Source organism: Theropithecus gelada, chromosome 13, assembly GCF_003255815.1.
Source record: "Theropithecus gelada isolate Dixy chromosome 13, Tgel_1.0, whole genome shotgun sequence".
In the NCBI taxonomy this organism is placed as follows: domain Eukaryota; kingdom Metazoa; phylum Chordata; class Mammalia; order Primates; family Cercopithecidae; genus Theropithecus; species Theropithecus gelada.
This window is the reverse complement of record NC_037681.1, coordinates 58,834,395-58,851,120: the sequence shown is the minus strand read 5'-3', so window position 1 is coordinate 58,851,120 and position 16,726 is coordinate 58,834,395. Positions and strand designations below refer to the sequence as shown.

The 16,726-nt window shown below is 45.6% G+C and overlaps 1 long non-coding RNA gene across 1 annotated transcript in view; it reads left to right on the top strand.

The window, feature by feature from the left end:
- Positions 1-15,194, top strand: part of LOC112605110 — a 23,897-nt gene extending 8,703 nt beyond the window's left edge. Inside the window, exons 2-3 of the long non-coding RNA XR_003115349.1 lie at positions 4,124-4,321; positions 14,964-15,194. This is a non-coding gene — a long non-coding RNA (uncharacterized LOC112605110). The remainder of the gene's footprint in view (positions 1-4,123; positions 4,322-14,963) is intronic.
- The last annotated feature ends 1,532 nt before the right edge of the window (positions 15,195-16,726 follow it).

The following is a 16,726-nucleotide window of genomic DNA, read 5'->3' as shown; positions in this document are numbered from 1 at the left end:
TTCTTTCTTTCTTTCTTTCTTTCTTTCTTTCTTTCTTTCTTTCTTTCTTTCTTTCTTTCTTTCTTTCTTTCTTTCTTTTTCTTTTCTTTCTTTCTTTCCAATGTCTTACTTTGTTGCCCAGGCTGCAGTGCAGTGACACGATCTTGACTCATTGCAACCTCTACCTCCTGGGTTCAAATAATTCTCATGCCTCAGCCTCCCAAGTAACTGAGTTTACAGGCATGTGCCACCCCGTCCAGCTAATTTTCATATTTTTAGTAGAGACAGGGTTTTACCATATCGACCAGGCTGGTCTTGAACTCCTGGCCTCAAGTGATCTGCCCGCCTCGGCCTCCCAAAATGCTTGGATTGTGGGCATGAGCCACCATGCCCAGCCTTCTTCTTCTACTTTTTACTTGCTTCTGTCCTCATTTCTTGACACTCACCTCCCAACCAGACCAAAAGAGGATCCCTGAATGCACCATCCTCTCTACCTCTGTGCCTTCATGCCTGCTATTTCCTCTGCCTGAAATTATCCTTCTTCCTATTCCGGAAGACTTGCAAGTTGTACCTCCCTCCTTTGCAACATTTTTACTGCAATTGTAACCTGACCTGCGTGGACATTTTTTGATTCGTCATTAATATCAGGTGGGCAGGGATCATCTGCATATTTCAGCACAGAATCCTGGCTCATTGAATGAAATAGTGCAATGTCTTCTCCCTAAATTGGTACCTAATAATCTCTAGGGCCCAGGTGCGGTGGCTCACACCTGTAATCCCAATACTTTGGGAGGCCGAGGCAGGTGGATCACCTGAGGTCGGGAGTTCGAGACCAGCCTGGCCAACATGGTGAAGCCCTGTCTCTACTAAAAATACAAAAACTTAGCTGGGCATTGTGGCAAGTGCCTGTAATCCCAGCTACTCGGGAGGTTGAGGCAGGAGAATTGCTTGAACCCAGGAGGCGGAGGTTGCAGTGAGCTGAGATCGTGTCATTGCACTCCAGCCTGGGCAACAACAGTAAAACTCCATCTCAAAATTAAAACAAACAAATAAACAAACAAACAAAAAACTAACCTCTAGGACAGTGTCATCGGCAAGGTGGAGGTGATGAGTCAGAAATCATTGGTACTCAATGGAAGGTATTTGTAGCCTGACACAGTGCTGTTTTTCCCCTGCCAGGAGCTCTTTTCTCCCAGACTGTGAGCTGCCTCATGCCCTTACTTTCTTTAGACCTCTGCTTCTTGATTCACAAGGCCTTCTTTGACTACTCCATATGAAATAGTAACCACCCACCCTCAGAAATCCCTATTTTCCTCTAGCCTGCCTTTCCCTATTCCTTCAACTTTATTGCCATCTGACCTACCATGTGCTTATTTGCTTATTTGTTCACTGTGTGCTTATTTGTTACTATTAGAGTGTAAGTTCCCTAAGGGCAGGGATTTTTCTGTTTTGTTCCCTGCTCCATTCTTAGTGCCTGATACATTATGTGTATGTGCTCAATGAACAAATGTGCACGGAGAACAGTGCATGCCACCGAAGGACAAGGCTATGCATTTCGGTTTCCCAGGGTTTATTCTCCATATGATAAAACTCATTAAATAGTGGCTTATAGGCAGAAACGGGTCACAGGAATGGTTTAGGGAGTTCCAAGAATGAAAATAGCTTCTCTCAGCCTCAAGCAATATAAAAAATATATTTTAAAAAAAGGGTGTCACCCTGTGTCTTGGAAAACCAATAATGTATGGGAAGAAAAAAGATCAGAGCAAACAAAGAAAAAGAAAAGGAGAGGGGCCGGGTGCGGTGGCTCATGCCTGTAGTCCCAGCACTTTGGGAGGCCAAGGTGGGCGGATCACGAGGTCAGGAGATGGAGACCATCCTGGCTAACATGGTGAAACCCCGTCTCTACTAAACACACACACACACACACACACACACACACACACACACACAAAATAATATTAGCTGGGCGTGGTGGCAGGTACCTATAGTCCCAGCTACTTGGGAGGCTGAGGCAGGAGAATGGTGTGAACTTGGGGGGCGGAGCTTGCAGTGAGCCAAGATCATGCCACTGCACTCCAGCGTGGGTGACAATGCGAGACTCCGTCTCAAAAATAAATAAATAAATAAAAAAGAAGAGGAGAGACGGAAAGAGAGACAGAGAGAAAGATGCTCAACCACACCACACCAACCTTTTGATGCTACCAGCAGATCTTTGGTGTTTGTTCTAAATTCTGTAAAACCAACTGCACTGAGCTGTGAGAAAAAGCAAACGGCAATAGACAGGCTAAATGCTGTGCTTTCGTCTTAAGCAAGCCCAAGGGTTATTACACATGATTTCACTAAGATTCAGCCCAGTCTCACAAGAGAGTTGGGCAGGTGATTTATGGGCTGAGGTCTTGGCTTGAACCCTCAATTGACCTTAGGGCCTAGGGCAAGCCACGTTCTCCTTCTGGGCCTCAGCTTTTGCCAGCAAGATAGTGAGGGAGTTGGTGAAAACCAATTTCCAAGGTCTCTTCCACCCATAATGTTCTATGACTCTGTATCTTGACAAGGGTTTTCAATTTGTCCTCATTAATGAAGAGATTCAATTAACCAGGACGTTAAATTCCCTGAGTGTTCTGGTTAATTGGATCTTTACTAAAATAGCTTCCAAATCTTGTTTACTACATTAAAAAATAAAAGCATTTTTGCATTAATTTCTACCTGCAGAGAATGTGAAAGCTTTGAACTGTAACAGCTGGGAGTTTCTCCAGAAGCTATTCCTTAAAGCAGAGTTTTCAAAACATTTTGACAGTGACCCACCATTTAAAAAAAAAAAGCAAACTTTTTACATCACATCCACATACACATGGTATCAAAGATTTTGTGACATAATATTTAACTTTATCATATGGTACAGTGTTGATATTTTATATTCTATTCAGAAAGGCTATTCAACCCACAAGTTGATTTCATGATCCAGTGTTTGAAAAGCACAGTCCTACAGTTCCACAGGAGTCTGTCTGCCCCTCGTGGACCTCTTTGCATGGGGATAAAAAATGCCCAGGACATCCCAGGGCTGTCATGTGGATATCTGAGGACGTTGTGGTTACTTTATTGGTTTCGGTTCCAATGCACACTCTTTGAAATGTCTTCGGTATTGCCTGAGAAGTGTTCCTAAGCAGCCCAGTGGAGAGAAAAGAGCACTAGACAAGAGTTTCTGACTTCTCGTCTGGGTTCTGTTACTATGTGGCTGTGTGACTTTGGATAATTCACTTAACCTCTCTAAGCCTTAGCTACCTTCAAACATGGGAATGAATGACATATCCAGGTGCCCCTGTCCTGTACCCTCTGTGATCAGGCGACCCAAGAATCATTGCCGTTTTCATCTAGGATGAATCGAGGATGGGGAAGAGGATGAACGGCTGATCCGTTCCGTCCTCTGTAGGCGTGATGAGAGGGACTGGAACTGTGCTTTGTGTCCACTTTAGGTGGGACTGGCATAGATGAAATGCCTATAAAGGGCTTTTGATTTCTGTGGCAAATGGTTTTAAGGCTCCACCCAGCTTTAAATAATTATTTCTGGACTAAATATTCCTTGGGAGAGTCCTGCTGTGTCTCAGAGCTTCTCATGTACTCCTTTTCCCCACTTCCCTGCATGAGGTAGACCCCTAGCTGTCCCTGCTGGTGTTAACAATTCTTCCTGGAGTTGTGTGCTGTTCGGCTGTTTTCCTGTCCTTCTATGCGGATGTAGTGAAATAGCCTTCCCGGTGGTGTCAAGTGACATGGAGTGATGGACCACAGTGGGAACCCCTGGGAAAGAGGACCTGGGAAGACCCGAGCTGAGATCAGAGTTGAGGCATGTGTGGTTGTGGGGTGCACGCCAAGCAGAACTGTCCGGCTGATACCTGAGCTGCGGCAGGAAAGATGGGAACGCCCCTTACTACAATACGGCAACCTCAGATCTCTTATTTGCTTGCTAGGTTTTGTTTGGTTTGGTTTTGGTTTTAGTTTGGTGTTTGCAGTAACACCAATCTGAAGAATTAACAACATTCTTCAAAAATATTCATAATAACCAGCTTTGTAGTCCAAAGGGCAGCCTTGATTCCAGCTTTCTGCAGCTCACTAAGCCTAAAGTTGGGTGTATTATTCATTTTCTTTCCAGACATGAAACAACCATTTCAACCAGCTTGGACAAAAAAGAGAAGCCAAGATGGGGCTGAGAAACCAATGCAGCCGGGCCCAGGGATCCAGGACTCAGGGACCAGGTGCTGCCGGATGTTTGCTCTGACTCGTGTTGCTGCTGTCTTCTCTGTGCCTCAACTCTGTCCTCTGTCACTGCAGGCAGCTTCCTCCCAAGGTGGTGAGTAGGGTTGCTGCCAGCCCTGGTGAATGACATCTTAGCTTCTACACTGGAGATACACTGACCCCCTTTCTTGATTCCAGGATGAAAAAGTCTGGGGAGGACTTTGACTCTTACCCACCCCCTGGAAAAATCAACTGGGGAGGTGGAATTCGTAGAAGAACATAGCAGCTCCTGAGGTGGATGTGTGGGTTTGAAGAACACACCATTCATTCATTCATTCATGTGGCACATTATTATTATTATTATTATTTTGATGGAGTTTCACTGTGTCGCCCAGGCTGGAGTGCAGTGGCACGATCTCAGCTCACTCATGCAGCACATTTTTATTGAGCAAAACTGAGAGGCTGAGTGAGGGACCAAAGTCTTCACTGATGAGGGAGAGGTGCCCAGAGATCGGCAGATGAAGGTGAAGAGAAAAGGTAGAGGACACCAAGGGCCCTGCCAAGCAGCAGAAGTAGGAGGAATTGAGGAGCTTCTTCCAGAATGAATCAGCTGCACTTTTTTTTTTTTTTTTTTTTTTTTTGAGACAGGGTATTTCTCTGTTGCCCAGACTGGAGTGCAGTGGTGCGATCTTGGCTCACTGGTGACCAACCTCTGGCTCCTGGCTCAAGCAATCTTCCTGCCTCAGCTTCCTGAGTAGTTGGTATTACAGGCACGTACCACCATGTCTGGCTACTTTTTGTGTTTTTAGTAGAGATGGGGTTTCACCATGTCGTCCAGGCTGATCTTGAACTCCTGAGCTCAAGTGATCAGCCCGCCTCGGCCTCCCAAAGTACTGGGATTTTAGGCATGAGCTACCGGGCACAGCCCAATTGCTCTTTTGAAAGGAAGTCCTGCTATGAAAAAAGTAGCAGTTGAACTAAATCGTGACTTGAATGATGTAGCTGCTTTATATCCTGGCTTAAGCTCCTGATCTTGTTGTAAAGCAATAAAAGTTTGGGCACCAGTAGTGAGTCTGCCAGCTACACTTCGAGTAGCTCTGCCCGAGGGGAATTCTTGCACATACTCTATGGGAGACATGTACAAGAATGTGTGTAATAGCCTTGTTTATAATAGCTAAAAAAGGAAACAACCCAGATATTCATAAGTAATAGAATAAACAAGTAATTTTGGCATAATGGAATCCCATAAAGCAAAGAAACCAAATAAACTACAGCTATACCCATCGACATGAACAAATTCCAAAAATACTGTTGAGCAAAGACAGCATGTTAAGAAGGTTACAATGAGCATGGCTTTGTCACGTGAAATTCACAAAAGGCACCACTAAGCAGTATATTGGTTAGGGATCCACAACAAATGGATTAAAACTATAAAGGAAAGCCAGGGAGTGAGTAACACCCGTGTCAGGTCAGTGGCTTGCCCCAGGGTTTGGGAAGGGAGAGCAAGACAATTGGGAAGGGTGAGCATGGAGTGAGTTTCAAAGGTATTGGCAATATTCAATTCCTTAAGCTGGGTGGTGTGGACATGGGTATCTGGTTTTTATTATTGTTCTTTAAGCTGGACATACACATTATGCACATTCTATTGTAATATTATCTATTTCACAATGAAAAAAAAATTTGTAAAGCATATATAGCCAGAACCAAAGCTCCTTCACACCCCAATAAAAGGTAGAGTTTGATGTGGTTGAAGAGTCTGAGCCTCAAAGGAATTAGGACTTCTCTGAATGTGGTGCTGTACTGGTTTGGAATAGCATCTGGGAGAAAGGAGGATGGCAAACCACCCCACACGACCCCCTGGCCAGGGCATCAGCAACTGGACTGAGGGGTGCCCCGGTATCCCCAGGACCTCCTGTTCCTATGGCTCTGGGACCACAGCGTGCCCACTTTATGTCCCTTTCTTCCTGCACCACAATCCTCAGGGGTTGGCTGGTTTTTCGGAGTCACCACCGTGTACTTTATTTCTCACAGCTTTCCCACGGCTGCCTGCTGAGTAGAAAGCAATCATCCTAACTCTTCATGTTTTTGACCCCCAAAGCAAGTGCCCCAGCCCATTTGGAGTCAAAAATGTGAAAGCATTTTGGACCACATCCAAAATCTGGTCACTCACCATGTGATTACCTTTTTAGGGAAGGCTTATCATTTGCCTGCTGAAGTTTACTTTAAATTCTGACTGTTTTGCAAACACATTCTTTGTTGACAGCTCTAGTTGGAAATGTTTGGGCTCACCGTGTTCTGGGTAAAACACATCGTCAAGTCTTTTTTTAACCTCTCACGTGAGATGGTTTTTCTTGGCCTGCATTTCAGCGTCCATTAACCTTAGTGTCGTAACAGCCTGGAGTGAGAAGGAACCTTGGAAGCCACCCATCCAACTTCCCACCCAGTGGGAGAATTGTTCTGAAGCTTGCCTGATCACAGCCTCAGATAGCTTGCTTTTTAAGGGCATTGCTGTACGGACACAGAGTACCATACTTTACCAATTCCACCTAACATTTTGCATACATTTTCATGAATCTTGGAGAATCAGAAAACAGTGTGAGCAATTCCAAGTTTGCTAATTAAATTAAAATGAGCACAGACTCTTACAAAACAGGTTTTAGAGTTACAGGAGGCCTTACGTGGTCAAAGACATTTTTCACCTACTTAAAATAATCCTATCCTGGTTAGGAGGGACAGAGAGACAAGGGAGTTGGACACATCACATGCTTGGACGGAGAAACAGAGAAGGATTGCTTGGCAGTCCTGTGTGTACATTTTCTTCTGTCCCTTTGTTATTACTTTCTTGCCTCCTTAAAGGAACAGAGATGGCCGGGCGCCGTGGCTCACACCTGTAATCCCAGCACTTCGGGAGGCCGAGGTGGGCGGATTATGAGGTCAGGAGATTGAGATCAGCCTGACCAACATGGTGAAACGCTGTCTCTACTAAAAATACAAAAATTGGCCAGGTGTGGTGGTGGGCGCCTGTAATCCCAGCTACTCAGGAGGCTGAGCAGCAGAATCACTTGAACCCAGGAAGTGGAGGTTGCAGTGAGCTGAGATGGCACCACTGTACTCCAGCCTGGGCAACAGAGTGAGATAGTCTCAAAAAAAAAGAAAAAAGAAAAAGAACAAATGGTACAGGAATGAAGAATGTAGACATCACCCTGCTGAAGGGCACAGGACTGGCCTGTCATCCTCTCACTGCCACCCTCTGTCTTCCCACCTAATGGTCACTGGATGCCTTTTCCCATTAGTCTGGGCCCACCCCAGTTTCTGAGCCCACCAAGAGATGGTGCAATATGTGTTAATAGTTGCCCCTTCCACATGTCTCCCCACCTTTTGTTCTGCTCCAGTAGAACTTGGAGCCAATTGGTGATACCAGCTGCCATGGCGGTTAAGTGGGCTTGAGCCTTGAGCCACGCTGGGATCTTGGTGGCACAGGCCCCTCAAAGTGAGGGGAGGAAGCCGGCCTGGGAAAGACTGAAGTTAACCCGTCGGAACAGCAGGGTCATTCTGTGCCTAACCCCTCTCTCATGCAAGCTGAGGAGAGTTTCTGGGTTAAAGAAGGTAGCTGAAGATTTTTTTTTTTTTTAAGTTAGGGGTAGGAAGCTCAAGCAGGGGTAAGGAGGGAACAATGAAAGGTGCTGACCCAGCCTGGACACACAGGTGCAAGGTCCTGGGGGCATGTGAAGTTCAGGTAAGCTTAAGTAATGGTTGTGAGAAGGCCTAGTTGGTGGCACAGGGCCTGGTGGACTCTTCACAGCATGATACCCCTGTCGGAGCCTATGCAGAAAGGCAGGCGAGAAGTGGCAGGATGTCGGGGCCACAAGAAGCAGCTCAGGGCAGGCCAGCATGCCCTGCAGGCCACCAGGGGCAGGCGCCTCCTTCAGGGTTCTGATCCCATTGTGTGGTCCCTCCCCAGACACCCAGATCTCCCCCAGCATGCTGGGCCGTGGGCACTGGTCCGGGACTGATGCACTCACAGACCTGCCTGGGTCCCATCTGATGACTCGAAGGAGCCAAAGGCGACTGGGACTACTGCCTGAACTGCCGGGCCCCAAGTTCCATCAATTCAAATCGACAAATACTTGACTGTGTATCTGTGGGTGAGGGAGTTGGGGTAGGATAAAGACAAGGGGCTGGGTGGCCGACTGGGAGGGAGATTAGGAAATGCCGATAATGCCATATCATATGAATTATACAGCAGATTATGCAGCCAGAGGACACTGCTTCATTGGTCCATAGGAGCATCCATTTGCACTGGGCATTTGCATTGGAAAAAGAGAAAGGGAAGACAACATAGGGAGAGAGGAAATGGGGGAAGAATTTTGCATAGAAAAAAGGCAGTGCCAACCCCTGACTTTGTCTTCCAGTCCAGTGGCAGGTGGCAGCAGGGAAGGACTAAAGGAGCCGTTTCCACAGGGCGTCAGGGAGACAGAGGCCACAGCTATCTGCTTAGGTTCCAGAGTTACTTCAGGGATACTGAGTGGAGGAGAGGGTCATTGTCCTCACCCCGCTGTGCAGCAAAGCATCTCTGTGAGTGTGAGGGCAGCAGAGGTGTAACTCCATGTTGGCACCTACACCGCTGGTGTAGTGGAAGCAGCACTCTTGGCACGCACACTGGTGTATCCCCAGAGGGCAGCCTAAGAGCGCAGCGCAGAGCATCCGCAGGACTTGAGTGTGATCGGAGGGCAGGAACCAGTGATGCTCTGGACACACCTGTTATTTTCAGCTGGTTGGCACCAGGTGGGGCCAGTAGGACCTGAAAATACTCCAGTTGTGGAAGTTAACAGAGTGTCCTCTCCAAGCGCTTTAATTGCCACCTTCATAACAGCCTTGAAAAATTCCACCCCTCCGACCTTTTTAATTTCTTTTTTTTTTTTTCTCTTGAGACAGAGTCTGGCTCTGTTGCCCAGGCTGAAGTGCAGTGGTGCAATCTCAATTCATTGCAGCCTCTACTTCCCGGGTCCAAATGATTCACCTGCCTCAGCCTCCTGAGTAGCTGGGACTACAGGTGTGTGCCACCACGCTGGGCTAATTTTTATATTTTTAGTAGAGAGGGAGTTTCACCATGTTGTCCGGGCTGGTCTCGAACTCCTGGCCTTACGTGATCTGCCCACCCCAGCCTCCCAAAGTGCTGGGATTACAGGCATAAGCCACTGCACCCAGTCCCCACCTTTAAAATGTCATAGAACTTTTCTGAATCTGCAATTACCTTGTTTTTTTCCTTTAGTCCAAGCATCAGTCAATTTTTAAAATTTTTTTTCTGTAAAAAGCCAGATAGTAAGTACTTTTGGCCTTGGGGGCCATATGGTGTCTGTTACAACTGCTCAGCTCTGCCACTGCAGTCTAGAAGCAGCCATTGACAATGTATAGACTAATGAATGTGACTGTATTCAAATAATAGATGATTTATGGACTCTGACACTGGAATAGTATATACATCTTCACAAATTACAAAACATTCTTTTTGATTTTTTTCACAAATCCAAGAGTGTGAAAAACATTTTTAACTTGTAGGGTGCAAAGACAGTCCCTGGCCTTAGTTTACCAATCCCTGAGGGTCAGGAAGGGCTTATAGTTGTGTTGCTAGTGCCTAGCACAGTATCTGACATACAGTAGGTGCTCAATAGATATTTGTTGGAGGAGTGAACTGCACTTTACATACAAGGAGACCACAGCTCAAGAGGTTAATCAACCCTCAAATGTGGAGCTAGAACTCACACTTTCGTGGTTTGCAATAATAGTTTGGAGAGTGAGGTGGTTGGCAGCTCTTCCAGCTCCAAGTCCCGCACTCCTCCTACCAAATCACAGCTTCGCGCTTCCCAGAAAAAAATATTGTTACGTGGAATTTCACAGAATTGGGGGCCGGGCATGGTGACTCATGCCTGTAATCCCAGCACCTTGGGAGGCCGAGGCAGGTGAATCTCTTGAGGTCAGGAGTTCGAGACCAGCCTGGTCAACATGGTGAAACCCCATCTCTACTAAAAATACAAAATTTAGCCAGGTATGGGGGTGGGCACCTGTAATCCCAGCTACTCGGGAGGCTGAGGTGGAGAATTGCTTGAATCCATGAGGCGGAGGTTGCAGTAAGCTGAGATCACGCCACTGTACTCTAGCCTGGGTGACAGAGCCAGACTCCATCTCAAAAAAAAAAAAAAAAAAAAAAAAAAAAGGAATTGGGGATTGAGAACTGCTCTTGAGCAGTAAATCAACCAGTGAGGTAGACTCTTGTGGTATCACCTTTCAACATGGTCAAGCTGTGGAAATGTGATTTTCATTTCTCAGGTTTTTTTGTTTTTGTTTTTGTTTTTTAATCTGCCAGATGGAGATCATGCCATTGCTAGTCTACCTTGAAAGACAGATGTAAAGAATCAAGTCAGGGGCTTTACAGGTATTAAAAAGTTTCCTTGAGGGCTGAATCATATGTATATTGTTCAGTTGAGCATTTTCTTTATAATCAAAATTTGTTTATTTTTTAAAAAACAACAACCAATGGTTTCATGTGAGCTAGGGGCTACATAAGACCTAAAAAGTTCCTGCTTTTGGTAAAAGCAAAAATTAGATCTACCTTTTTAATTTAAAAAAATTAAAAAGGCAACCTGCCCTTAAAAACATCCAGGTCCCTGGTTGGAAAAACAGGTTCTTTTTCAAAGTCAGTCCTTGCAAGTCTGTATCCACCCTCATTTCTGTCAACTCCTACACTTGGTTTCAGCTTAAGTCTCTGTTGGTTGCTATGCTTTTTTCCCATCTCCCATGACTCACTCCCAGGCTGTGTTCTCACTTGGCCTCAAGCCTGCTCTGCTCCTCAGGCAGTGAGGTTGACCACAAACCATATAGCATTCCAGGTGAATACGTGAACTCCTCCTCTGGAATCTGCACCTGTGTTTCTTCCTCAGCTTTAAGTTTCAGTGGCTTCCTACACTGAAGCCTCTGTTTGGGCCTTGGCCATCAGCTAGGCACCACCACGATGCCTCCTAACAGGCCCTTGGGTGCTGTTCTGACAAGCAGCAGAATTGGAGATTGAGGTGAGGCGCTCTCGCCCCCGCACTTCCCACTATTCCAGAAGCCTGCCCAGCCCAAGGGTGTGGTATTGCAGGGGCTGGGCAGTGGATGATACTCCCATCTGAAGGCCTCATATCTGATGTGTTTTGATTGTTCTGATCCTAGGAAGCATAGTTAATATCAACACATTCTTCCCCCTCCCCCTGGCCATGCCCTGGCTCCAATTTTTATTTTTATTTTATTTTTTTTTGAGACGGAGTCTCGCTCTGTCGCCAGGCTGGAGTACAGTGTCACAATCTCGGCTCACTGCAACCTCTGCCTCCCGGGTTCAAGCGATTCTCCTACTTCAGCCTCCCGAGTAGACAGGCACCCGCCACAACACCTGGCTAATTATTGTCGGCCTCCCAAAGTGCTGGGATTACAGGCATGAGCCACTGCGCCCGGCCCCAATTTTTAAAAAGTAATATACACTCAGTGTGGAAAGTTTGAAAATACCAATAAGCAAAATGCAAATAAATCCCATCTCTAGAAATAAACACTATTAAACATTTTAGAATATATCCGTTGAGTCATTTTATATTCATAATTTTCTAAATATATTGCATCATATTGCAATGCTGTTTTGCCACCTGGTTTACGTTTTTACTTAATACATTATGAGCACATTCCCATGTCATGAAGTATCTTTTTATAATTTCTTTATTGTTATACTGGGTTCGATGACAAGTGTGAGCACAGTATATTTAATAAACACTGATTGTTGGACATTTAGCTTGTTTCTGGTTTTCCACGCCATGATAAACATCCTTAATTATAAATTAATTATAAATGCTTTTATGCATCTCTTGCTGCTTCCTCAGGATACATTTCTAGAAGTGGAGTTAATTAGGTCAAAGGCTCTGCACATTTTTAAAGGTCAGATTGCCTTCCAGAGATGATCCAATTTTTGCTTCTACCAATAGTGCAAAATGTCCCTGTTCCCCAACACTTGCCAACATAGTATTGCATATTAATAGCTTTTTTTTTTTTTTTTTTTTTTTCTGAGATGGAATCTCACTCTGTCACCTAGGCTAGAGTGCAGTAGCTTGATCTCAGCTCACTGCAACCTCTGCCTACCAGTTCAAGCGATTCTCCTACATCAGCCTCCCAAGTAGCTGGGATTACAGGTGTACGCCACCATACCTGGCTAATTTTTGTATTTTTAGTCGAGACAGGGTCTCACCATGTTGGCCAAGCTGGTCTTGAACTGCTATTACAGGCGTGAGACACCATGCCCGGCCAGTATATTTAATAACTTTTGATTAGTAAAAAACATTACTATTTGAAAGTTGATGAGTGAGGCTGAATTTTTCAATGTGGTTTTTAGTCATTTGTATTTCTTTCATGATTTATCCTTTGTGAGCATCATTATTTGCTTCTTCCTTCCTCAAATGTATTTATTGTTAGATAGCTCTTAGGTTCAAATTTTGACTCTACCAATAACTAGCTTTGCGACCTTGGAAAAATCACACCATTGAACCTCAATTTTATGATCAATGCATTAGAATAATAATCCCTACTGAATAGAGTTGCTCTTAGGGTTTAATGAGACAGCACATGTAAAGCAATTTCCACTATCTCTGGCACACGGGAGGTGTTCAATAAATGCTAATTTTTCCCCTTCCCCTACTATGGGCAAGGTGCCCATGGAACACACAAATGTGAAAGATACTCTGTTGTCTTCAAGGAACACACAATCCAATAGAGACAATAAAATACACACAAATATTTGACATAGGCTTTATAAGATGGGTAGCATTTTGACAAGGTGGGAAGAATCCCAGGGAGAGAGAGTGGCAGAGGTGTGTTTGGGGAGTGGCAAGTAGATTAAGTTGACCACAGCGGAGGGTTCATACAGATAATTCTGGATATATAGATTAGGACCTCTACCGTGAAGAGACTTTGAACACTAGGATCATTTATGTTTTACTCCCAAAGCAATGAAGAGCTATTGAAAGTTTTTGGGCCGGGCGCAGTGGCTCATGCCTGTAATCCCAGCACTTTGAGAGGCTGAGGCGGGCAGATCACCTGAGGTCGGGAGTTCGAGACCAGCCTGATCAACATGGAGAAACCCTGTCTCTACTAAAAATACAAAAATTAGCCAGGCGTGGTGCTGCATACCTGTAATCCCAGCTACTTGGGAGGCTGAGGCAGGAGAATCACTTGAACCCGGTAGGTGGAGGTTGCGGTGAGCTGAGATGGCGCCATTGTACTCCAGGCTGGGCAACAAGAGTGAAACTCTGTCTCAAAAAAAAGCAAAAAAAAAAAAAAAAAAAAAAAAAAAGAAAGTTTTTGAGTAGCAAAATAACATAATCACAAGTATATTGAGCAGTAACTAATATGACAGAGACTGGAGTTGGGGAAATCGGCTATAAAAATTATAACTGATCAGGCTGGTCACAGTGGCTCACACCTATAATCCCAATACTTTGGGAGGCTAAGGCGGGCAGTTTGAGACAAGCCTGGGCAACATGGCAAAACCCTGTCTCTACAGAAAAAGCAAACATTAGCCAGGTGTGGTGGCATGCACCTGTAGTTTCAGCTACTACGGAGGCTGAGGTGGAGGATCGCTTGAGCCCGGGGGTCGACGCTGCAGTGAGCTGCAATCATGCCACTGCACTCCAGCCTGGATGACAGAGTGAGACCCTGTCTCAAAAAAATAAATAAATAGGCCGGGCACAGTGGCTTATGACTGTAATCCCAGTATTTTCAGAGGCTGAGGCAGGTGGATCACTTGAAGTCAGGAGTTCGAGACCAGCCTGGCCAACATGGTGAAACACCATCTCTACTGAAAATACAAAACTTAGCTGGATGTGGTGGCGGGCACTTGTAATCCCAACTGCTTGGGAGGCTGAGGTAGGAGAATTGCTTGAACTTGGGAGGCAGAGGTTTCAGTGAGCTGAGATCGTGCCAGTGTACTCCAGTCTGGGCAAGAGAATGAGACCCTGTCTCAAAACATAAAATAACATGAAATAAAATAAAATAAAAACTATGATTAAAATTATACCTTGTATTAAATATTGAATTCAAGAGACACTATGAGAAAACAATTAACAATAGCTGGCACCTGCATGTGGTGGTGCACACCTGTAGTCACAGTGACTTGGGAGGCTGAGGAGGGAGGATTGTTGAGCCCAGGAGTTCGAGGCCAGCCTGGGTCACATAGAGAGATCCTTGTCTCAATAACAACAACAGCAATAATAATAATACCTTGCAAGTGAGTGATGTGGAATCAGGGAGAGGTAGATGTCAGAGACGCGTATGAAGCCCAGTCATTGGGAGACTAACTCTAGAAGATTTCATCATTGTTTAAAAAACATGCTTAGGCCAAGTGTGGTGGCTCACCCCTGTAGTCCCAGCACTTTGAGAGGCTGAGACGGGCACATCACCTGAGGTCAGGAGTTCGAGACCAGCCTGGCCAACATGGCGAAACACTGTGTCTACTAAAAATACAAAAATTAGATCGGCATGGTGGCTTATACCTGATATCCCAGCTACTCGGGAGGCTGAGACAAGGGAATTGCTTGAACTCAGGAGGCAGAGGTTGCAGTGAGCCAAGATCATGCCACTGCACTCCAGCCTGGGCGACAGAGTGAGACTCCGTCAAAAGACAACAACGTACATTTACACAATTTGTTTCAAAAATCTGCTGCCCTTCTCTATGGGTCCCTTAGGAAGGCAATATATCCCACCTCACGAAATCAGCCTTCACCACAAGATTGCTTTGACCAATGGGATGTGAGTAGAAGTTTGAAGAATCACACACTGGTCCACCACCTTGTTTCTCATCCCTCTGACATAAGCAATGTCCCAGATTGGGGCTGTTCTGTTAGCCTGGCTTCCAGAATGAAAAGAGCTGATCAAATGGCATATGTAACAGAATAAGAAAATAAATCTTTGTTATTGTAAACCATTGAGACTTGGGGCTTCTTTGTCACAGCAAATGAATTTAGCCTAACTATCCAATACAGGTACCTTGAGAAGACACAGCAACAGCAACAGCAACAGGACAAGGAGTTGTTTGGGGGAAGAAAGGATGATCCAGGGTGAAACGTAATAATTCTGAGGTGGTCATTGAATACCTCAGGTGGTGTCAAGTGGTTGACTTATAATGATGAAATTGAGTCTCAGTGAGATCATTTGCCCATGGTCGCACAGAAGCTGGAGACATAGATTTGGAAACTGTGTGTGTATTAACAATAACTGTGTGTGTTGAGAGGGGATGGTCACCAAGAGCAAGTTTGTAGAGAGAAGGATGGGGAGCAAGTAAGAGTCAAAGCTGGGTCTCTCAGAAAGGCAAGAGACAAGCCGGATGGGCCATGACAGAGCAGGGGCAGACATGTTAAGAGAAGAAAACATGGGACAGGAGGTTCCCAAAACTAAGGAAAGGCCTTGGGGTGTGGCGATTACAAAGTCACTGGAGGCCTCTGGAAAAGCCATTTTTATAGAATTCCAAGAGTGGCAACCACATAGTAGATGGTTGAGGAGGGGCTGTGGGTTGAGAAAGTGAAGGTGCTTTTCTGAGAAGTTTCTCTGTCAAGGTGAAAAGTAAATAGAATATGCGAGCAGCAAGGTCCAGTGAAGAATTTTTATGGTGGACATCTGTGTGTATTTCTGGGCAAAGGGGAGAGAATGAAGAAAAATTGAGAGGCTGGAGACACCGGAGAGCCCTTGAGGATCGCCAGCCGGGATGCGAGCAGGAGCTGAGGCATTAGGAGTCTCGGAAAACGATGTGGCCTGGACGCTGGGCAGACTCTGCTCCTTGGAGCAAGAAGCAAAGGGGAATTGCTTGAAAGGTGAGTGATGTGTGGAAGAGGAAAGCAGGGCAGAGGGAAAACCTGGAGTGTACCTAATGGCTTTGACTTTCCTGACAAAGTTGGAGGGGAGGCTGAGGATAGGAGGGCAGGAAAAGGTGAGGAAGGGGCTCTGGAAAGCTGGAGGAGATGAACTGTCTTGGGCAGCAGTCTCCAGTCCAACAGCAGAGGCAAAGAGCATTGTGGGCAGAATGAAGTAATCATTCAGAGCAAGAATGTGCATGGAGGTAGGTTCTGTGGTTTTCTATGGCCGTCTCTTCAGTGTGGGAGCAAGGACTAGAGAATGAGAGGCAGAGAGAGACCCCAGATCAGACATTAGCCTAAGACAAGGGACAAGAGTGAGGCACACATGAGTCTAGGCATTGGGGCAGAGTGAAGGGACTGCCTACAGCATGGGTAGCTGACAAGGATTTGAGCAGGGCCACAGGGGGCGAACAGAATGGAGACACTGAACTGCTTGCCAGGGATTGGAGGAGTCAGCAGTGAGATGTGGCCCTGGTTGTCTGGGGCAGCTGTGGAGAGAGGGAGATTCGTGAAGTTCTCCAGGAATAAGTAACCATTTTATTTTATTTTATTATTTTTTTGAGGTGGAGTCTCGCTCTGTTGCCCAGGCTGGAGTGTAG